The sequence below is a fragment of the Chiloscyllium punctatum genome, chromosome 18 (genome assembly GCF_047496795.1).
Source record: "Chiloscyllium punctatum isolate Juve2018m chromosome 18, sChiPun1.3, whole genome shotgun sequence".
Lineage (NCBI taxonomy): Eukaryota > Metazoa > Chordata > Chondrichthyes > Orectolobiformes > Hemiscylliidae > Chiloscyllium > Chiloscyllium punctatum.
Genome location: NC_092756.1, coordinates 23,447,364 through 23,471,006, shown reverse-complemented (window position 1 = coordinate 23,471,006; position 23,643 = coordinate 23,447,364).

Here is a 23,643-nt window from a genome sequence, read left to right as displayed (position 1 = left end):
CCCCCTCGCAACAGCCTCTGTCTCCATCCCCGCTGTGTTCCCCGAACAACAGGCTCTGGGTCCATTCACGCTGTTATCCCTTAGCAATTGCCTTTGAACCCAACATAATGGTAGGAAACACAAGTGTGAGGTAACTCGGAGATTGGGAGGTAGACGGAGTACAAAACAGGGACTGAGTGAAGGAGAAAGTGGGAGGGTGTGTAACACAGGAGAGGAAAGAAAGGACAGAGTGAGTTAAATGCAACTGCTGAGCTCAGGGCTCGGTCCCATCCCCTTTCCATGAGGACTCGGACTTGGGGCTGAGACTGTCTCTCTCCAGCTCAGCTTCTTCAGCACAGACACACAACAACAGCATTCACTCTGCTGCTCAGTACTTTTTAATGAACATTTCTATTGGTTGCAAATTTAAGTGATGGATACAGTCAGTGGGATGGTGCCTTTTTCTGACTGGCCCCTGACTTGTGAGAAACTTTGCAATGTGTACCTGAAACTACCCCCCGTTTCCCCCCCACCCCCGTGGGATAAGTTTGGACAAACCAGCGCTGCCCTCAGTCTGTTACCGTAGCGACAGACTGCTCCATCGCTGAAACACTGAACTGAAATGAGAAAATCCCGGATGGATTGATTAATGAGTGAATTTGAATGATTGATGGATTTCGATAAATGGGTATTTCAGCACATTCTTCAGCTGCTGCCTGAACTTAGACTGGGTCACGGCATAAATCGCAGTGTTTGTGCAGCAACTGAGGAGCTGCAGCATGAAGCCCAATTCCTGCACAAACCAATCGAGATACACAGGGGTATCCACAATATAATACATCCGGTAACATATAGAAAACACCATTAACGTTGACCATAACAGGATGAAATTGGCCGAGATCACAAACAGTAATGTGATGGATTTTTTCCGGTTTCTCATTTCAGTGTCAGACTGAGCGTCCCCATTGGTGTGAGCGCGGAGTCTCCTGCGGGCTCTGCTCGTCACTAAAATGTGTCTGACGGTGAGAACATTGAGCAGCAGTATCAGGAGAAATGGGACACCCGGGGTTAGAATGTTGTGGAGGAACTCGATTGTGATCCAGACACTGGAGAACCGAACACCGAATGTTACATCACAAAACCAGGGGTAGTTCATCATCCAATACCGAGGTGTGAGCATAAAATACCAGAAAATGTTCTTTAAACAGCTCAGCACAGTCACTGCTCCCAGAACCACAGCCGCCGTTTTCTCACTGCAATATTTACTTTTCAGCTTCTGGCAACAAATGGCCACAAACCGATCAAAGGTGAAAGTGACGGTGAACCAGACAGAGCAGTCAGTGGCTGCATAAACCAGGACCGCGTGGATATTACACACGGGGAGGGAGTACAGGAAATCAAAATGCCCCCGATAAACAATGGGAATATGTCTCATGATCAGGTCGAGGATAATGACCAGGAGATCTGCCGCTGCCATGATCCCCAGGTAACGTCTAATACATGGAGACAATCCACAATCTTTATAAAGCAGGACGTAGATGGTCACTATGTTAACTGTGAGGAAGGAAAACAAACACATTATCCATCAGCCTGGAGGCAAAGGGAACAGTTTGACTGGTGACCCAGTGAGATTTTCAAATGTGTCCCTGTATTCAGGGATTTATTAAAATAATTGGAGCTGGAATAACAAATGGGAAGTTCTGAATTACTGACAAAAGTGTGATATAAATCACAAGAAACCATCCCTCCCCAAATACATAGAGACACAACCAGAAGGACAGATGGTTTCTAGCACATTCTCGCACACTCAATTACTCGAGAGAAGGCACAGGTCACTTCTTTCCAGCTCCTAATACGGTGGGTGAAAACATTACTGTCCTGAAGGATTCTCTCCTAAATTCCAGGAGACGAACGGAGTTTGGAAATTTCTGTCTTTTATTCTAAGTTGTGGGTCGATCCTTTGTGGTGAAAAAATTGTAAACGCAGTGAAATCGTATTCACCACTTTAACTGCCGGAGGGGCTGTCGGAACAGCGTCTCTTTCTCCCTGGAATGGGACCTCTTCCCTTGGGATCTTGTCATTTGTTCAATTCACTGACGTCTGGCCGTTCACAAACAATGTCAGAGATAGAATGTTCTGGGGAATGTCAGTTATAGATTGTTGGGGACAGAATGTTCTGTAGAATGTCAGTTATAGAACGCTGGGCTGAAAATGTGTTGCTGGACAAGCGCAGCAGGTCAGGCAGCAGCCAAAGAACAGGAGAATCGACATTTTGGGCATCAGCCCTTCTTCAGGAATCAAGAGGTAGAAACGGGCAGTGCGGGGTTGTGCGACTATGAGGTTGGAGGTGGTGGATGGGAGATCCCCTGAGGTGATGAGGTTCTGGATGGTCTGGGAGATGATGGTTTGGTGGTGGGAGATGGGGTCATGGTCAAGGGGGCAGTAGGAGGAGGTGTCTGCGAGCTGGCGTTTAGCCCCAGTGGTGTAAAGGTCAGTGCGCCAAACTACTACCGCGCCTCCCTTGTCTGCTAGTTTGATGGTGAGGTTGGGGTTGGAACGGAGGGAGTGGAGGGCTGCACGTTTCGAGGGTGAGTGGTTGGAGTGGGTGAGAGCGGTGGAGAAGTTGAGGTGGTTAATGTCGTGGCAGCAGTTGGCTATGAAGAGATCGAGGGCGGGTAAGAGGCCAGCACGGGGTGTCCAGGTGGATGGGGTGTGTTGGAGGCGGGAGAAAGGGTCGTCAGAGGGTGGGCGAGAATCTTGGTTGGAGAAGTAGGCATGGAGGCGCCGGCGGCGGAAGAATTGTTCGATGTCACGCCGCATGTTGAACTCGTTAATCCGAGACCGTAAGGGAATGAAGGTGAGGCCTCTGCTGAGGACTGATCTTTCATCCTCACAGAGGGGTAGATCTGGAGGGATGGTGAAAACACGGCAGGGCTGGGAACGAGGACCGAGGACCTGGTGTGGGGCTGGAGCTCGGTGTGGGGTTGGAGTTGGGCGTGCGGGCGGGGACGGAGATCGGCGTGGGGGCGGGGTTAGACGTGACGGAGATCGAAGTGGGGGCGGGGTTAGGCATGGTGAGAGAGATCGGCGTGGGGGTGGAGACACATGCGGCGCTGTGGACGTGCAGGTTAGTGATGTCACTGGGGGCGGAAGTGGCTGCGGCGGCGGCAACCCAGGGGGCGGAAGTGGCTGTGGCCGACAGAGACAGTGTTATTCTCGATAGCCGCGGAAGCCGCGAATCTGTCGGCGATGGTCTTAATGACGATCGTGGAGGCGGTTGTCTGGGCGGCGTTCGTGGAGGCTGCGAGATCGGTGGCTGCGGAAGTGGCGTCAATGTCCGCGGCGGCGGTTGCTGCCGCGGGCGCTGTAGCGGCCGCGTCGTTAATGGCGCCCGATGGATTCGGAGGCAGATGGAAGATTCTGGAACAGTTGAGGAACCCAGAGTGTGCGAGTAAGTACATGAAAGTTTTTGGTACTTACTGTCTTTAATTTCCGATATGGCTACGAAGAACTATTTGTTTAATGTATGGATCCTGAATAAGGGCTGATGCCCGAAACGTCGATTCTCCTGTTCCTTGGATGCTGCCTGACCTGTTGCGCTTTTCCAGCAATACATTTTCAGCTCTGATTTCCATCATCTGCAGTCCTCACTTTCTCCTATAGAATGTTGGGTTCAGAATATTCCTGGGAAAGTCAGTCATATAATGTAGGGGACAAAATGTTCCGGGGTTGTCAGTTATAGAATGACGAGTACAGAATTACCGGGGAACTCCTTGACCTGTCCATCACGTTTCCCACCAATGCTCCCCACCCTCCTCTCAGACCTATCACCTCTACCCCATCACCGATCACAATTCTAGTTGCATTCTCCCAGCCCCAGCCCCCTTCCATTTATCTCTCCTCCCCAGCCAACAACCCTCATTCCTGATGAAGGGATTATGCCAGAAACATCGACTCCACTGCTCCTCAGTTGGTGCTTGACCTGCTGTGTTTTTGCAGCACCACACTCCCAGTCAGCAAAACGTCAGAGACCGTGAAACTCACAGAATCAGGCCTGTTAGGTCATGCTTCGTGAAGCCCCATTACCATCCCTGGGTATATCTTGTCCCACCGCAGGACAGACCATCGTGATGGGGGCACCGTGGGATACAGTCAGGGAAGGTGTAACCCTGCAATTCCACAACATTGATCCCAGAACCTGGGAAATCTTATGTTAACAGGCCACCGATGGTCAAGGAAATCACCTGATGATGGATATAACCAGCCCTCAAAACACCCCTCGGTGATAACTCAGTTCCCCTCGGTATTGAAAACAAATCAGAGGAAGAACTGAAGGTGACAAGGACACAGAACGTCCTATTGTATGGGACTTCAACGTCCACAACCTAGAATCTCTCCACAGGCACACCCCTGACTGAGCAGGGAGAGACCTCACATCCGCAGCAGTCAGACTGGGGGAAGTGATGGGGGAACCAACAAGAGGGAAACGTTTTCACCAAACTCCTTGTCCCACATTTATCTGTCCCTAACAGTATCTGTAGGAACAGCCAGCACACAGTCCTGGCGGAGGTAAAGTCTCGGCGTCATATTTGACATACTCAAGATTCGTGTGGTGCTAGAAAAGCACAGCAGGTCAGGCAGCATCCGAGCAGCAGAAAATCGACGTTTCTGGCAGGAGACCTTCATCAGGAATGAGGTTGGGAGCCTCTGGGGTGGAGTGATAAATTATATTATATTATATATTATACTGCCTACTGTGTTATTGACACTCCCTCCTGTGAAGTAGGACATACGTCTAAAGGAGCGAGCACATGGAAACTGGCCATCCATGAAGCACTGTAGGCTAGTAGCAGCTGCAGCATCAGTGGCTTTCCCTCCATCGTAAAGTCAGAAGTGGGCTGTCACTGATGGTTTCAAAATATTCAGCACCATTCCCAACTGCACCTATACTGAAGCAGGCTATTCAGCCCATCAAGAGTTTTAAACAGGAACAGTATGAGGTCAATCAGCCATTGGAGGCTGTTACTCCCCAATTGGAGCAGATCTTTTAATCTTTCACACCTGTTACACAGGAAATGGAAGGGAACGTTCAGCTTTTCGATGCTGCTACACAGGAATATGGGGAGGACTAGTTACTGAGCTAGTAGCAGGGATAAAGTAGGGAGTAATCAGTCTCTATCAGTTTAATACAAATTAACAACTGCAGTGGCACAGTGACCAGTGCTCGGGCCTCAACTATTTGCAAACTATATCAACGGTTTCCAGAAATGGAACATATGTATTCTAACTAAATTTAAACTGACACTAAGATAGGTAGGAACTGAAGTTACCAAGGGGAGATAGAGAATCTGCAAATGTATAAGCAATGGACAACAACTAGGTAGATCGAATATAACATGACTTTTTTCATGATGAATAACAGACTGTATATTACAAATATGGAGAGGACTTAGTGATACCATGTGTACTGGAGGGATCACTCTGACCCATTCAGACATGGAAGGGTTGTTGCCCCATCTCTCTGATGGTCTGCTGCCTGATGTTCCCAGTGGCCCCATTACTCTCAGTACACACGGGATGTTTTGATGTGGTTGCTTGGCGGTGGGACTTGGCAAGGGTGAGGATGTTTTGAGCCGTACACCAACGGGACAGCCTTTATCTGAAAGGCCATGATTCATTTCTCCGTGGAGACCTGAGAACGAAGGAAATATCCGACTGTTTCTGAATGAAGAGGCTATGGCTGCTGCCAGGATAGTGTGTATTCACCAACATGATGTACTGTGTATGGGCACACTGTAACATTAATGGAGTGAGAGACAGAGGGTCCAGTCACAAGAATAGGAACTAAAGGCATTGCCAGATCAGCTTAAATGGTTAGTTATAACACATTCTCAATCCACCTCACAGAATCAGCCCAGACACCATCAACCCAGAGGAGATATCTGTTCACCGTGGAACACTGTGCAGACCAGGCCAGTGTACTGCTCAGTACAACCCAGCAATCTGTCCAGCGTGGAATACTGCACAGATCATGTTAGAGCATTTGTCATTAAACCCAGACAAGACATCTGTACAGTATTGGAAGCTGGGATAGAGCCAAAAAAAGCTGCAGATGCTTTAATTCAAAGCAGACAAGCAGGAAACTGGAAGAACACAGCAAGTCAGGCAGCATCAGGATGTGGAGAAGTCAACGTTTCGGGTGTAACCCTTCTGCAGGAGTCTTGAAGAAGGGTTACACGCAAAACGTCCAAATCTACACCCCCTGACGTTGCCTGACTTGCTGTGTTCTTCCAGCCTCCTGCCTGTTCAGTGTGGTAAACAGTGTAGACCACACCCGTGCATTGAAATATAAATCTGGACTAGATATCTGTCCAGCACCGAGATCAGTGCAGTGATCACCGATTTGTAACCTGGATAAATTGCCCTTCCAGCATGTACAGCTGTATACACCACCCAATGCATTGCTCAGTAACACTGTGTTAGATCACTGCCCAGCGTGGGGAAACTTGCAGTCCATATTGGAAGTTACAGAATGTGCAGCTCCCAACCATTTACGGCTCCATATCTCCATCGTGCCATGACAAGGTGTGCAGTGGGTGTGAACATCACTCCCAGAGAGAGGGATGGTGGGGGAATCAGTTTAAACAATGAAAAATGGGAGGTGTATGGGAAATAGACAGAGAGGAGTAAACTGAGAGATAGTGTCATGGAAGGATGTTTCCAGGTTTCAGAAAGCTGAAATGAAGACATTTTGACAGCATCCTGTAACATGAGCCGGTGTTTCTAGGAATGATGGGTGAATGGGATATTGGTGTGAGGTCAGATGATGGAACGTTTTGAATGAGCATTTGTTCTGCAGATTTGTAACTGGGAGTGAGGACCCAAAGTCTTCGACTCATTGAGCTGAAGCTAACAATAATTTGCCTTAGTTACATTTTCATTGAGTGAGACAAAGGGATTTTCAGCACGAGGCCGAGCTAGTTTCCTATTGTTATCTTATCGAACTCACCTCGTTAACTACACACCCCACCCCATGGTGTCCCTCTCATTCACTTCCAGCCCGATTCTCCCACCCACCAAGCTGGAGGTACTCACCGTGATCCCTGGCACTGGTGCCATGTTTAGAAGGCCAATGGGTACACGGTTGAGTTTTCTCAGTACAGAGCTACCCTGCACAGTTTACCCCGATCGTGGCAGCTAAGGGGCAATTACACCACGGAGGTCTTGGTGGATGGGCTGGTACAGAGGGGGATCATTCTCTTCCCAGAGGGGTCATGCCACCAGACTCACTGAGCATGGTCTGAGCTCATCACCCAGCTCAGTTCAGTATCTGTGGTCTTAAGAAACGTCCAACAATATAGGACAAGCATCAATAACCTTCATGTACTGATCTAAATGTCTATTAAAGGTGGTAACTGTCTCAGCTTTCACCACTTTCTCTGGACGTTCATTCCACACTCGAGCCAGCTTCTGTCTAAAATAATTACCTCTCATTGCTTTTTGTCCTTATCTTTCTCCTTGCACCTTAAAATGTCACTCCGTTTTGAATCCCCAACTCTAGGGAAAAGCCATCAGCCCTTCAGCTTATCTGTACCCATGATTTTTTTTAAAAAAAACCTCTGTAAAGTTCCCCTTAATCTCATACTCTCCAGTGAAAAAAGTCCCTGCCTATCCAGCCTTCCGTTATAGCTCAATCCCTCCATTCCCAGCAATATCCAGGTTAATATCTTCTGAAATCTCTCCAGCAAAATAATATCAAGGTCAATAGTACCAAAGTGAATAGTCAAGGTATTTTCTAAGGGTAGGGGAGTCCAAAGCTGGAGGACATAGGTTTAAGATGAGAGCGGAAAAATTTAAAAGTGACCCAAGGGGCAGCTTTTTCACCCAGAGGGTGGTGCGCATATGGAATGAGCGGGCAGGGTGACAAGCCTGGACACAGTATTTCAGAAGAGGTCTCACCAATGTACTGTACAACCACAACATGACGTCCCAATTCCGATACTCAAAGGTCTGACCTATGAAGACAAGTGTGTTAAACACCTTCTTAACTACACTATCTCTATGAGATGCTAATTTTAATGAATTAAACCTGACGGCCTAGGTCTCTGTTCTAAAACACTGCCAAAGGCTCTACTTTTAATTGAATAGATTCTGCTCTTGTTTGATTTCCCAAATCCAATACCTCGCACTAATCCAAACTAAACTCTATCTTCCACTCCTCAGCCCAGTAAGTGATCTTACCACCTCCTCACCTGCCCCGTTTAATTTTAAAATTCCCTCCCGCTCACCAGGAGGCCTGCACACTCCGGCCTTTAATTTCACAAAGCTTAGGTTGCCTTGTGTGTTTAGGGGAGGAGGGAGAGATTGCAGACACAGTCAGTGGGGAGGAGAGGCTGGACAGTAATCAACGGCCTGGTGTTATTTCATAATTTTAGAAAGACGGCAGTCGCACATGAGAGTTGGGTAATACTGATCGGTGTTTTGGGGCCAGAAATTATGGTCTTTCTCCGTCTCTGGTGTACAGCAATAAAGATCTATTTGAGACACTTCATTGGGCAGAGTGTGTCTGCAGGATTTCTTTCCTTAATATTGCAGACTACAAATAATAGCAATTAAAGATGATCATAGTTAATTTCGATGGCACAGCACGTGCACTCAACATGCTACAGCTTAGACAAATATCTTGCATTTGTTTAACAATACAAAGTGTTTCATGTAGCTCAGTAATGGTAACCTGATTATAATAAATCCACAGCGAGCTGAAAGCTGGCACTTAAAATATGACCCAAAATCTGGGCATGGTCGCGTAGGGGGCAGTGTCCCTGCCTCTGAGCCAGAGCTCTAGATTTGATTCCAATTCCTGATCGTGTGTGGTAGTGTTCCTAGCTCTGGACTAGAAGGTCTGGATTCAAGTCGTGCCTGTTGCAGAGGTATGTCACAGCATGTCAGAACAGGCTGATGAGCAGACACACAGGAGAATAACGTTACAGCATTATGGGTATTGCCGAGTGATGATAGTGCCCCTACCTACGGGCACAAAGGTCTAGGTGTAAATCCCACAGAAGTGTTACATAATATAGCTGAACAAACTTATTAAAATGGTTTTAGAATTGCAACGAAATGGAGAAAGAAGAGGTGTCAGTGTTGAATTTCATAATTTAGGCCCGGGATGACTGAAAGCACAGCGATTCATAGAGTCATGCAGTCATACAGATGTACAGCATGGAAACAGACCCTTCGGTCCAACCTATCCACGCCGACCAGATATCCCAACGCAATCTAGTCCCACCTGCCAGCACTCGGCCCATATCCCTCCAAAACCTTCCTATTCATATCCCCATCCAAATGCCTCTTAAATGTTGCAATTGTACCAACCTCCACAACATCCTCTGGCAGCTTGTTCCATTACACATATTCTACGTGAAAAAGTTGACCCTTAGGTCTCTTTTATAACTTTCCCCTCTCACCCTAAATCTATGCCCTCTATTTTGGACTCCCCGATCCCAGGGAAAAGACTTTGTCTATTTATCCTATCAATGCCACTCATAATTTTGTAAATCTCGATAAAGCCTCCGACGCTCAAGGGAAAACAGCCCCTACCTGTTCAGCCTCTCCCTATAGTTCAAATCCTCCAACCCTGGCAACATCCTTGTAAGTCTTTTCTGAACATTTTCAAGTTACACAACATCTTTCCGATAGGAAGGAGACCAGAATTGCACGCAACATTCCAACAGTAGCCTAACCAATGTCCTGTACAGCTGCAACATGACCTCCCAACGCCTGTACCCAATACTCTGACTAATAAAGGAAAGCATACCAAACGCCTTCTTCACTATCCTGTCTACCTGAAACTCCACTTTCAAGTAGCTATGAGCCTGCACTCGCAGGTCTCTTTGTTCACCAACACTCCCTAGGATCTTACCATTAAGTGTATAAGTCCTATTAAGATTTGCTTTCCCAAAATGCAGCACCTCGCATTTGTCTGGATTAAAGTCCATCTGTCACTTCTCAGACCCTTGGACCATCTGGTCTAGATCCTGCTGTAATCTTCAGTAACCCTCTTCAATGTCCACTACACCTCCAATTTTGGTGTCATCTGCAAACTTATTAACTGTACCTCTTATGCTCGCATCCAAATCATTTATTAAAATGACAAAACGTAGAGGACCCTGCATCGATCCTTGTGGTCCTCCACTGGTCACAGGCCTCCAGTATGACAGACAACCCTCTGTCTTCTACCTTTGAGTCAGTTCTGGATCCAAATGGCTAGTTCTCCCTTTATTCCATGAGATTTAACATTGCTAATTAGTCCCCCATGGGGAACCTTGTCAAACGCCTTACTGAAGTCCATATAGATCACATCTACTGCTGTGCCCTCATCAATCTTCTTTGTTACTTCTTCAAAACACACAATCAAGTTTGTGAGACATGATTTCCCACGCACAAAGCCATGTTGACTATCCCGAATCATTCCTTGCCTTTCCAAATATATGTACATCCTGTCCCTCAGGATTCCCTCCAACAACTTGCCCACCACTGAGGTCAAGCTCACCAGTATATAATTCGCTGGCTTGTCTTTACCGCCCTTCTTAAACAGTGGCACCATGTTTGCCTACCTCCAGTCTTCCGGCACCTCACCTCACTTGGAACAGGTCCAGCTTAGACAAATGTTCCTGGAAATCCCAGGGAGGAATGTGCAGTGCCCAGCCCCACCCTATTTACACAGAGCTTCCCTTTTCTGTTGTGTCAGCTCCATTTGTTTACCATGGATCCAGATACACTGTAAATGCAGTGTCCAGAGTGGGGTCAACAGGCCCTCAGGTCTCCCTGAATGAACGCAGCAGCTGACAATACAAACCTGAGAACACCATCCACAGAAATTCCACTGACTTTCACATGACAGCAGCAAGTCAAATTCCCACACCCCTGGTGCACTCATTCAGTGGTAAAAATGCATCTGTCTCCTCAGTTTCTCTTCTTCGCTGAGAAAGCCATTACTTCTCTGCATAATCCCACAGTGACAGTTCTCCTCTCCAAAGAAGCAGTTGACAATGTAACATTGCATTTCTCTGTATCTCAGCAACTCTAAGGGCAGCACCAGTATTGACTGATGGAGTTTATCACCACACTCAATGAAGAGAGACAAAGGGAACATAACTCACTTTAAGCAAGGACATACCTACATGCATATGGTATTCACGAAGATGGGAAAAGGGTGAATGTTAGAATAACCTCCCATTATTTTCCTTCCAGTCCATCATCAGCAATCCTCTTGCTTGCTTTTCATCTTTCTCCCTCCCTCTCTTTCTGTCTCTCTCTCTCTCTCACACACACACAGACACACACACACACCTCACCTGCATCACCACCACCACCCACCGACCCCCTGCTGGACATTTCTCCATCCATTCAATACAAACCTCCCATTCACTCTTCCAAACACCCCTGAGAAAAAAAAATATCTGTACTAGTTGCACTGAGTTTTGATAGGGTCACTGAACTCTAACGGTAATCTGAGTTTCTCCAGACAGACTGCAATACCTGCTGAGATTCTCCAACATTCTTTCAGACGCCAGAGCATTTTATTTCAGATGTCCAGCATCCACATTTCCTTGGTTATTTCACCTTTAATGTTGTGTCCCAGAATGTCAGCATCACTGGCAAGGGCAGCATTTGTCGTCCATCTGTAATTGCTCTCGACCACGCGGCCATTTGTCAAGACAATATGGAGTCAACTACACTGTTGTGGATCTGAAGTCACACTTAGTCCAGACGGGGAAATAATGTTAAGTTTCTTTACCAAAGGTTATCAGTAAAATAAGAAATGAAATCCTGATGGTTTATGGTTGCCATGAGTGAAATGAGGTTTCATTCCATTTTCTGTCATTTGAGTTTAAGTTTAGTCATCGGCTGTGGTAGGATTTCAAACAATGCTTTCACAGTCATAATCTATGCCTCTGAATTGCACGGTCTGTGATATTATTGCTCTGATACAATGTTGCAGTTGTCAAGTCACTGTAGAGACAAGAACAAGTTTGTGGTCAAAATATTTGTAACTGGAAGAGAAATAGGCTTACCAGGAACATGGTAAGGATGGGATAGTAACTTGCTTGAATAATCATCAGTATAGCTTATATTCACAAATCTAACCATGCCCAATCCCAAAAAAGACAGTAAAGATCCGCAGATAAACTCCTGTCCATTGTTGGAACATTCCAGTCTAATGTTCTCAGAATCTGATCCATTGTTGTAACATTACTATCTAATGTTTTCAGACTGTAATCCAACTCTTGCTCTGTAGCTGCTGATCCCCGTTAGATCCAGGAAGACTGGTATTTATCACAGTCACTGAACAAACAACTCCAGTTAATCCTTTTCACGATAACCCTGATATAATGCAATAATACTTGGTCTGGGTGGGATGTTGACATCGCTCACTATTAGGTGAATGGTACATTTCTAATTGTAAAGTTAGAGGTGAGGGAGAGAGATGATACTTTCTCTTCACAAGCTCAATGATTCTACTGTGTTTTGACTGGGTAGGAATTGCTGGCTCCTGAGGCAGTCTGTGTCTGATCACCAGGCCTGCTGCATTATTTTGTTTTATTCATTTATATTTAACGTTAACATTTATGTTACAATCATTTAACGGCTTTGATGGGTTTAGGCATTTTTGAGAGGCTCCTACAGTGGTATAGACGGTGTAGATACAGTCCATTCCTTGTGGTCCTTGCAGCCGTGCCTGGTCCTGTGGCGTGATGGTCAAACTGTCACAAACCAGGACTCTTAATTTTACCTTTCACCAGTTATTGCTGGGGTCTCAGCGGGTTTGGAAGACAGTAAATCTCTCCCGGCTGCTTCACTGTCTGTCTGCAGATTTGTCTCAGAATTGTCTGTTCATGTTCTTTCCTCCTGGATTGGAGAACTGTATGTTTCCTGAATTTGTTTTTTGACACGTGTTTGTTAATAGGATGTTACCATATTTGAACAGTTACGGTATAGTAGTTAAATAATCTATTATTCTATTAAGTTTTCCAACAGATTTAAATTATTCCAAGTTCCACTTCTTTCTGTTGTATTTTGTCGGCAATGTTTGAATAAATTGTGTTTTGCTTAATGTCGAATATTTTGACCAAGCGAATTGTATCTGAAACACAGCACCTCACATTTACCTTAAAATAAGAAAATGGTCGTATCGAGACTACCTTTTCCATCTATTTTGAGGGGATCTGCTCTGGTCCATAGCTAGAGCGACACATATTCACGATTTACTTGGGTAATTACTTAATGAACAACATGTTGCAGAAATATGAGTTTTGGCAGTGGAATGAGCTGCGAAATGAAAACATTTCGATAACATCTTGCAATATGGGCCAATTTTTCCAGGAATGATGGGTGGACAAGATATTGGTGTGAGCTAAGATGATGGAGAGTTTTGGATGAGCATTTGTTCCGCAGCTTTGTAACAGGGAGTGAGATCAGCAGAGTCTTCGACTCATTGGGCTCAATCTAACAATAATTTGTCTCAGTGCCATTTTCATTGAGTGTGACAGAGGGATTTTCTGTACGAAGCCGAACTAGTTTCCTGGTGCTGTCTTATCGAACTCACCTCATTAACTAGTCACCCACACCATGGTGTCCATCTCATTAAATACCAGCCCGATTCTCCCACCCATCGTGGCTGGAGGTACACACCATCGCCCGGGTGCCCCTGGATATTCCGTGATCTCGGGCACTGGTGCCATCTTCAAAGGCCAACGGCCACACGGTTGAGCTTTCTCAGTGTGGAACTGCCCTGCACAGTTTACCCCAAGCATGGCAGATAAGGTGCAATTACTCCACAGTTTGTTGACAGGGCCACGGAGGCCCTCGTGCATAGGCTAGTACAGTGGAGGACCATTCTGTTCCCAGAGGGGGCCACACCACCAGACCCACCGAGTATGTTCTGAGCTCACCACCCAGCTCAATGTAGTATCTGCGTTATGAAGAAATGTCCAGCAATACAGGACAGGCATCAATAACCTTCCTCGCTATGTCAGGATAAGGGTCACTGTATTTTTTGCAGCAGAGGGCGGCTGGAGCTGGGCGGAAATGAAGTCGGAGGGCAAAGCCAGTCGGAAAGGTTATTTGATTGTTATTTGAGTGGGTGTGTTCTGGACCCCAGGTCCTACAAACTAGGGCCTGCACTAAACTAAATTAAAAGTCCACAGACTTGCCCCAAAAAGAGGGTCCAAGGAAGTTCCTGTGGATTGAAGAGTGAGGTTCAAAGTTTGGGAGAAGATTTGTAGCTCGGGTGCTCGTTGTTGTGGTTCTGTTCGCCGAGCTGGGAATTTGTCTTGCAAACGTTTCGTCCCCTGTCTGGATGACATCCTCAGTGCTTGAAGAGTGAGGCTTTAGCTCAGGAATCTTTGATAAGGAGGTTGAGTGAAGTGACTACCCCACAGTTGAAGAGGGTGAAGACAAGACTGCCAAGCTGGTTCAGTGTGCTACGTGCTTGATGTGAGAGGCAACGACTCTGGAGTGTCTGGCTCATATAAGTGTGGAAAGTGTGTGCACGTTCATCTGCTGACAGATCATATTGCATCACTGATGAAAGAACTCGAGGACCTTAAGCTCATCCGAGAGAACGAGATCTTTCTGGACAAGACCTTCAGTGAGGTTATTACAACGACCATATCACAAAAGAGCAGAAGAGAGCAGACGATGAGGAAGGCAGAGAGGAGACAGGTGCAAGAGACCCGGGGAAATACCTGTCAGGAACAAGTTGAATCTTTTGGAAACAGTAGAGAAAGAAAACACTGCAAGTCCGCGAGGCGGCCAGGTCTGTCAGTCAAAAGTTGGAGTGGAGGCAGAGCGGAAGAGTCAGACATCGCACAGAGCCGTGGTAATAGGGGACTCCATAGTGAGAGGAACTGACCGGGGTTTTTGTGGCAACAGGCGGGACTTAAGGATGGTGTGTTGCTTTCCTGGTGCCAGTGTTAAAGATATCACAGACAGAATGCAGGAAATCCTCAAGGACGAAGGTGAAGAGCCAGAGGTGGTGGTACATGTCGGCACAAATGATGATATCGGGAAGAAGAGGAGGAACATACTACAGCGGGACATCAGAGAACTAGGAAGAAGGCTGAAAAGCAGGACGTCCAGGGTGGTTATCTCCGGTTTGCTTCCAGTTCCTCGGGCTGGTGAGGCTAGAAACAAGGAGATAATGGACTTGGACGTGTGGCTGGGGAACTGGTGCATGAAGCAAGGATTTAAATTCTTGGATCTTTTGGGTATGTTTTGTGGTAAGCATAAATTATACAAGAGAGATGGTTTGCACCTTAATAGGTTAGGGACCAGCATTCTGGCAGGCATGTTTGCTACTGCAACACAGCTACGTTTAAAACTAAGTAACGGGGCGGGGGGGGGGCGGTGGGGAGGGGACAAACTGAATGTTTAAGAACGAAATTGAAGGGAAAGTTAGAACAAGGGAAGTCAAGAAAGACAACGGTATAAATGAAGCTGAAAATTCAAAAAGGGATCATGCTGTAATGTTGAGTGAAGTAGGTGTTGATGGGAAGGGTGAGGGCAGTAACAAATTAAAAATCCTACACGTGAATGCACGAAGCATAAGAAATAAGATAGATGAGCTTGAGGCTCTTTTGGAAATTGGCAGATACGATATTGTGGGGTAACTAGGACGTGGCTTCAAGTGGACAGGGCGCGGGAAATGAATATTCAAGGCCACACGTGCTATCATAAGGACAGACTGACGGGCAGAGGGGATGGGGTGGCCCTGTTGGTAAGGGATGATATTCAGTCCCTTGCGCAAGGAAACCTAGAGTCAGGGGATGTAGAGTCAGTATGGATTGAGTTGAGAAATTCTAAGGGTAAAAAGACCATCTTGGGAGTTATCTACAGGCCCCCAAACAGTAATCTGGATGTCGGATGTAAGTTGAATCAGGAGCTGAAATTGGCCTGTCGCAAAAATGTTACTACAGTTGTTATGGGGGATTTCAACATGCAGGTAGACTGGGAGAGTCAGGATGGTATTGGGCCTCAAGAAAGAGACTTTGTGGAGTGCCCACGAGATGGATTCCTAGAACAGCTGGTGCTGGAGCCGACCAGGGAGAAGGCAATTCTAGATCTGGTATTGTGCCATGAAACAAAATTGATCAGGGATCTCGAAGTGAAAGAACCATTGTAACGTAGTGACCATAACACAATAAACTACAATCTGCAATTTGAGAGGGAGAGGGTACAATCGGAAGTGACAATATGTCTGTTGAATAAAGGGAGCTATGGAGCTATGAGGGAGGAGCTGGCCAAAGTCCAGTTGTGCAATATTTTAGCAGGTATGATAGTGGAGGAACAATTGCAGATATTTCTGTGCATAGCGCAGAATATACAGGATCAGTTCTTTCCAAAAGGAAGAAAGATCCTAGGAGGAGGCATGGGTGGCCGTGGCTGAAGAGGGAAGTTAAGAAACATATAAAGTTAAAAGAGAAAAAGTATAACATAGCAAAGATAAGTGGGAAAACGGAGGACTGGGAAGCTTTTAAAGAACAACAGGGGATTACTAAGAAGGAAATACGCAGAGAAAAAATAAGGTACGAAGGTAAACTGGCCAAAAATATAAAGGAGGATAGTAAAAGGTATGTGAAAGGCACAAAAATGGTTAAGACTAAAATTGGGCCCTTGAAGACAGAAACAGCGGAATATATTACGGGGAACAAGGAAATGGCAGAAGAATTGAATTGGTACTTCAGATCTGTGTTCAATAGGGAAGACACAAGCAATCTCCCTGAGGTAACAGTGGCTGAAGGACCTGAGCTTAAGGGAATTTATATTTGCCAGGAATTGGTGTTGGAGAGACTGTTACGTCTGAAGGTTGATAAGTCCCCGGGGCCTGATGGTCTACATCCCAGGCTACTGAAGGAGGTGGCTCGAGAAATCCTGGATGCGTTGGTGATTATTTTCCAGAGTTCGATAGATTTGGGTTCCTGTGGATTGGAGGGTGGCTAATGTACTACTTTTTAAGAAAGGTGCGAGAGACAAAGCAGGAAATTATAGACCAGTTCGTCTGACCTCAGTGGTGGGAAAGATGCTGTAGTCTAATATAAAGGATGAGATTGCGACACATCTGGATAGGAGCAACAGGATAGGTCAGAGTCAACATGGATTTATGAAGGGGAAGTCATGCTTGACTAATCTTCTGGAATGTGTTGAGGATGTAACTCTAAAGATGGACGAGGGAGATCCAGTAGATGTAGTATGTACCTGGACTTCCAGAAAGCTTTTGATAAAGTCCCACATCGGAGGTTAGTAAGCATAATTAGGGCGTCTGATGTTGGGGGCAAAATACTAACTTGGATTAAAAGTTGGTTGGCTGACAGGAAACAAAGAGTAGTGATAAACAGCTCCATTTCGGAATAGCAGGCAGTGACCAGTGGGTACCACAGGGATCAGTGCTGGCAACATCTGCAGAGACAGAGAAACGATGTTAATGTTTTAGGTCCAGTGTAAATCTTCTTCAGAAGTGTAAAGGATTGGAAAGCGAGCGTTTTAGCATCTTGCCAGAGGTGGGAAAGATTGTTTGAAGGCTCCGTGTGAAAGACAAATGGGATTTAAATTGTGGTGAAAGAGACACAGATGTAAAATGGGTGTAAATATTAGAAATGGATTTTCTCTGTTGAGTGTAAGTTAAGACACACTCATAGGGAGTCCAGGAGGGAGAGTGCATGAGAAATGAAGAACAGCCTTAAAGCGGCCAGTCTGTGAAGTTATGGAATTGAATACTAACTCCAACCGGCTGGAATGTATCAAAGTGTAAAGTGAGGTGCTATTCAAGCTTGGGTTGTGCTTCATTGGAAAATTGCAGCAGCCTGCATTTTCTTAGAATCGGTACAGAGTGGAAACAGGCCCTTCAGCCCAGCAGGACCATACTGACCCTCCAAAAAGTATGCGAACCAAACCCATTCTCTATCCTATTACTATACATTTATCCTCGACTATTCCACATCCTTGAACACCATGGGCAACTTAGAATGTCCAATTCACCTAATCTGAACAACTTTGAACTGTGGGAAGAAACTGGATCACCCGAAGGAAATTCACGCAGATACGGAGAGAATGTGCAAGCTCCACGCAGGCAGTCACCTGAGGCTGTAAGTGAACCCAATTGGTCCCGATGCTGTGAGGCAGTAGTGCTAACCACAGAGGCACTGTGTCGCCCAGGACAGAAATATTATAAGGCCACAAGACTATAGGAGCAGAAATGAAGCCATTCAGTCCATCAACTCTGCTCCACCATTCGATCATAACTGATGGATTTCCATCCCCATTTTCCTGCTTCCTCGACGTAACCTTTGATCCCCTTGGCAATTAAGAATTTATCTGTCTCTGTTTTAAATATACTAAATGATCTGGTTTCCACTGCTTTCTGTGGTAAGGAATTCTACAAATTTCACCACTCTCCAGCTAAGGACGTTTCATCTTATCTCCGTTCTAAAGGGTCTTCCCTTTGCTCTAAGCCTGTGCCCTCCTGCCAGTGCAAATGTCCTCCCAATGTTATCTGTATCCATGCCATTCGGTATTTTGTGAATTTCAGTTGGTTCCCCCCTCATCCTTCTAATCTCCAACGAGGAAAAACCCAGAGTCCTCAAACGTTCCTCATGTGTTAACCTTTGTATTTCTGGTGAACCACCTCTCAACACGCACCAAGGCTAATACATCATTGCTGAGGTATGAGGCACAAAATACTCGAAATGTGGTCTGACCAGCGCCTCACAAAGCCTCAGAATCCCCACCATTATATCCTCCTCCTCTCGAGATGAATGACAACATTGTATCTGCCTTCTTAACTACTATCTCAACCTGCAAGTTTATCTAAGGTGAACCCTAGGCTTTGTAACCCAAGTCCCTTTGTACTTCAGATTTCTGAATTTTCTTCTCATTTAGCAAATAGTCCATGCTTGTATTTTTAATACCAAAGTCTGGTGGCACTGTGTGAAATATTCCATAACTGTCTGGATTACAGGAGTGTTCCAGCGAAACTGGAGACCATCCAAATTGGAGCCTGTCTTCAAGAATAGAATGAGTCTTCAAGTGCTTAGGTGCAACCTTAATCTGAATGGTGGAGCATATTTGATGGCTCATGATGCAACTTCATCCTGAATGATTTAAAAAACAACCTCTGCTCCTTCTCCTGATGCGTTACACACTGGGGGATGAACATTTTTCTGAACTTGGGAATTATTTTGAAAATTGTCTGGAACATTGTACAAACGACATCACCCAGAGAATTGTAGAAGCAGCACTATCCAGAACATTTTATAACCATGTGGGGATATTGCACAGGCGAGAGAGAGAGTAGTGAGAGTGATGGAGCCTTGTTCGGGGCTAGGTGCTATAACAGATATACAGTGAGTGTGAGGGAGCAGAGAGAATAGACAATAGACAATAGGTGCAGGAGTAGGCCATTCTGCTCTTCGAGCCTGCACCACCATTCAAAATGATCATGGCTGATCATCCTGAATCAGTATCTTGTTCCTGCCATATCTCCATAACCCTTGATTCCACTATCCTTGAGAGCTCCATCCAACTCTTTCTTAAATTAATCCAGACACTGGGCCTCCACTGCCCTCTGGGGCAGAGTATTCCACCCAGCCACCACTCTATGGGTGAAGAAGTTTCTCCTCATCTCTGTCCTAAATGGTCTACGCCGTATTTTTAAGCTGTGTCCTCTGGTTTGGCACTCACCCATCAGCAGAAACATGTTTCCTGCCTCCAGAATGTCCAATCCTTTCATAATCTTATATGTCTCAATCAGATCCCCTCTCAGTCTTTGAAACTCAAGGGTAAACAAGCCCAGTCACTCCAGTCTGTCAGAGTAAGGTAGTCCTGCCATTCCAGGAATTGACCTCGTGAAACTACGCTGCACTCCTTGAATAGCCAGAAGGTCTTTCCTCAAATTTGGAGACCAGAACTGCACACAATACTCCAGGTGTGGTCTCATAAGGGCCCTGTACAGCTGCAGAATAACCTCTTTGCTTCTATACTCAATCCCTCTTGTTACGAAGGCCAGTATACTATTAGCATTCTTCACTACCTGCTGTACTTGCATGCTTACCTTCATTGACTGGTGTACAAGAACACCCAGATCTCTCTGTACTGCCCCTTTACCTAAATTGAATCCATTTAGATAGTAATCTGCCTTCCTGTTCTTGCCATCAAAGTGCATAACCATAGAGTTATCCACATTAAACTGCACATGCCATGCATCTGACCACTCACCTAACCTGTCTAGGTTACCCTGTAGTCTCCTAACATCCTCCTCACATTTAACCCTGCCACCCAGCTTAGTATCATCAGCAAATTTGCTAATGTATTACTAATACCGTCTTCTATATCATTAATATATCTTGTAAAAAGCTGCAGTCCCAGCACTGATCCCTGTGGTACCCACTGGTCACTGCCTGCTATTCCGAAATGGAGCTGTTTATCACTACTCTTTGTTTCCTGTCAGCCAACCAACTTTTAATCCAAGTTAGTATTTTGCCCCCAACATCAGACGCCCTAATTATGCTTACTAACCTCCGATGTGGGACTTTATCAAAAGCTTTCTGGAAGTCCAGGTACATACTACATCTACTGGATCTCCCTCGTCCATCTTTAGAGTTACATCCTCAACACATTCCAGAAGATTAGTCAAGCATGACTTCCCCTTCATAAATCCATGTTGACTCTGACCTATCCTGTTGCTCCTATCCAGATGTGTCGCAATCTCATCCTTTATATTAGACTACAGCATCTTTCCCACCACTGAGGTCAGACGAACTGGTCTATAATTTCCTGCTTTGTCTCTCGCACCTTTCTTAAAAAGTAGTACATTAGCCACCCTCCAATCCACAGGAACCCAAATCTATCGAACTCTGGAAAATAATCACCAACGCATCCAGGATTTCTCGAGCCACCTCCTTCAGTAGCCTGGGATGTAGACCATCAGGCCCCGGGGACTTATCAACCTTCAGACGTAACAGTCTCTCCAACACCAATTCCTGGCAAATATAAATTCCCTTAAGCTCAGGTCCTTCAGCCACTGTTACCTCAGGGAGATTGCTTGTGTCTTCCCTATTGAACACAGATCTGAAGTACCAATTCAATTCTTCTGCCATTTCCTTGTTCCCCGTAATATATTCCGCTGTTTCTGTCTTCAAGGGCCCAATTTTAGTCTTAACCATTTTTGTGCCTTTCACATACCTTTTACTATCCTCCTTTATATTTTTGGCCAGTTTACCTTCGTACCTTATTTTTTCTCTGCGTATTTCCTTCTTAGTAATCCCCTGTTGTTCTTTAAAAGCTTCCCAGTCCTCCGTTTTCCCACTTATCTTTGCTATGTTATACTTTTTCTCTTTTAACTTTATATGTTTCTTAACTTCCCTCTTCAGCCACGGCCACCCATGCCTCCTCCTAGGATCTTTCTTCCTTTTGGAAAGAACTGATCCTGTATATTCTGCGCTATGCACAGAAATATCTGCAATTGTTCCTCCACTATCATACCTGCTAAAATATTGCACAACTGGACTTTGGCCAGCTCCTCCCTCATAGCTCCATAGCTCCCTTTATTCAACAGACATATTGTCACTTCCGATTGTACCCTCTCCCTCTCAAATTGCAGATTGTAGTTTATTGTGTTATGGTCACTACGTTACAATGGTTCTTTCACTTCGAGATCCCTGATCAATTTTGTTTCATGGCACAATACCAGATCTAGAATTGCCTTCTCCCTGGTCGGCTCCAGCACCAGCTGTTCTAGGAATCCATCTCGTGGGCACTCCACAAAGTCTCTTTCTTGAGGCCCAATACCATCCTGACTCTCCCAGTCTACCTGCATGTTGAAATCCCCCATAACAACTGTAGTAACATTTTTGCGACAGGCCAATTTCAGCTCCTGATTCAACTTACATCCGACATCCAGATTACTGTTTGGGGGCCTGTAGATAACTCCCAAGATGGTCTTTTTACCCTTAGAATTTCTCAACTCAATCCATACTGACTCTACATCCCCTGACTCTAGGTTTCCTTGCGCAAGGGACTGAATATCATCCCTTACCAACAGGGCCACCCCATCCCCTCTGCCCGTCAGTCTGTCCTTATGATAGCACGTGTGGCCTTGAATATTCATTTCCCGCGCCCTGTCCACTTGAAGCCACGTCCTAGTTACCCCACAATATCGTATCTGCCAATTTCCAAAAGAGCCTCAAGCTCATCTATCTTATTTCTTATGCTTCGTGCATTCACGTGTAGGATTTTTAATTTGTTACTGCCCTCACCCTTCCCATCAACACCTACTTCACTCAACATTACAGCATGATCCCTTTTTGAATTTTCAGCTTCATTTATACCGTTGTCTTTCTTGACTTCCCTTGTTCTAACTTTCCCTTCAATTTCGTTCTTAAACATTCAGTTTGTCCCCTCCCCACCGCCCCCCCCCCGCCCCGTTACTTAGTTTTAAACGTAGCTGTGTTGCAGTAGCAAACATGCCTGCCAGAATGCTGGTCCCTAACCTATTAAGGTGCAAACCATCTCTCTTGTATAATTTATGCTTACCACAAAACATACCCAAAAGATCCAAGAATTTAAATCCTTGCTTCATGCACCAGTTCCCCAGCCACACGTCCAAGTCCATTATCTCCTTGTTTCTAGCCTCACCAGCCCGAGGAACTGGAAGCAAACCGGAGATAACCACCCTGGACGTCCTGCTTTTCAGCCTTCTTCCTAGTTCTCTGATGTCCCGCTGTAGTATGTTCCTCCTCTTCTTCCCGATATCATCATTTGTGCCGACATGTACCACCACCTCTGGCTCTTCACCTTCGTCCTTGAGGATTTCCTGCATTCTGTCTGTGATATCTTTAACACTGGCACCAGGAAAGCAACACACCATCCTTAAGTCCCGCCTGTTGCCACAAAAACCCCGGTCAGTTCCTCTCACTATGGAGTCCCCTATTACCACGGCTCTGTGCGATGTCTGACTCTTCCGCTCTGCCTCCACTCCAACTTTTGACTGACAGACCTGGCCGCCTCGCGGACTTGCAGTGTTTTCTTTCTCTACTGTTTCCAAAAGATTCAACTTGTTCCTGACAGGTATTTCCCCGGGTCTCTTGCACCTGTCTCCTCTCTGCCTTCCTCATCGTCTGCTCTCTTCTGCTCTTTTGTGATATGGTCGTTGTAATAACCTCACTGAAGGTCTTGTCCAGAAAGATCTCGTTCTCTCGGATGAGCTTAAGGTCCTCGAGTTCTTTCATCAGTGATGCAATATGATCTGTCAGCAGATGAACGTGCACACACTTTCCACACTTATATGAGCCAGACACTCCAGAGTCGTTGCCTCTCACATCAAGCACGTAGCACACTGAACCAGCTTGGCAGTCTTGTCTTCACCCTCTTCAACTGTGGGGTAGTCACTTCACTCAACCTCCTTATCAAAGATTCCTGAGCTAAAGCCTCACTCTTCAAGCACTGAGGATGTCATCCAGACAGGGGACGAAACGTTTGCAAGACAAATTCCCAGCTCGGCGAACAGAACCACAACAACGAGCACCCGAGCTACAAATCTTCTCCCAAACTTTGAACCTCACTCTTCAATCCACAGGAACTTCCTTGGACCCTCTTTTTGGGGCAAGT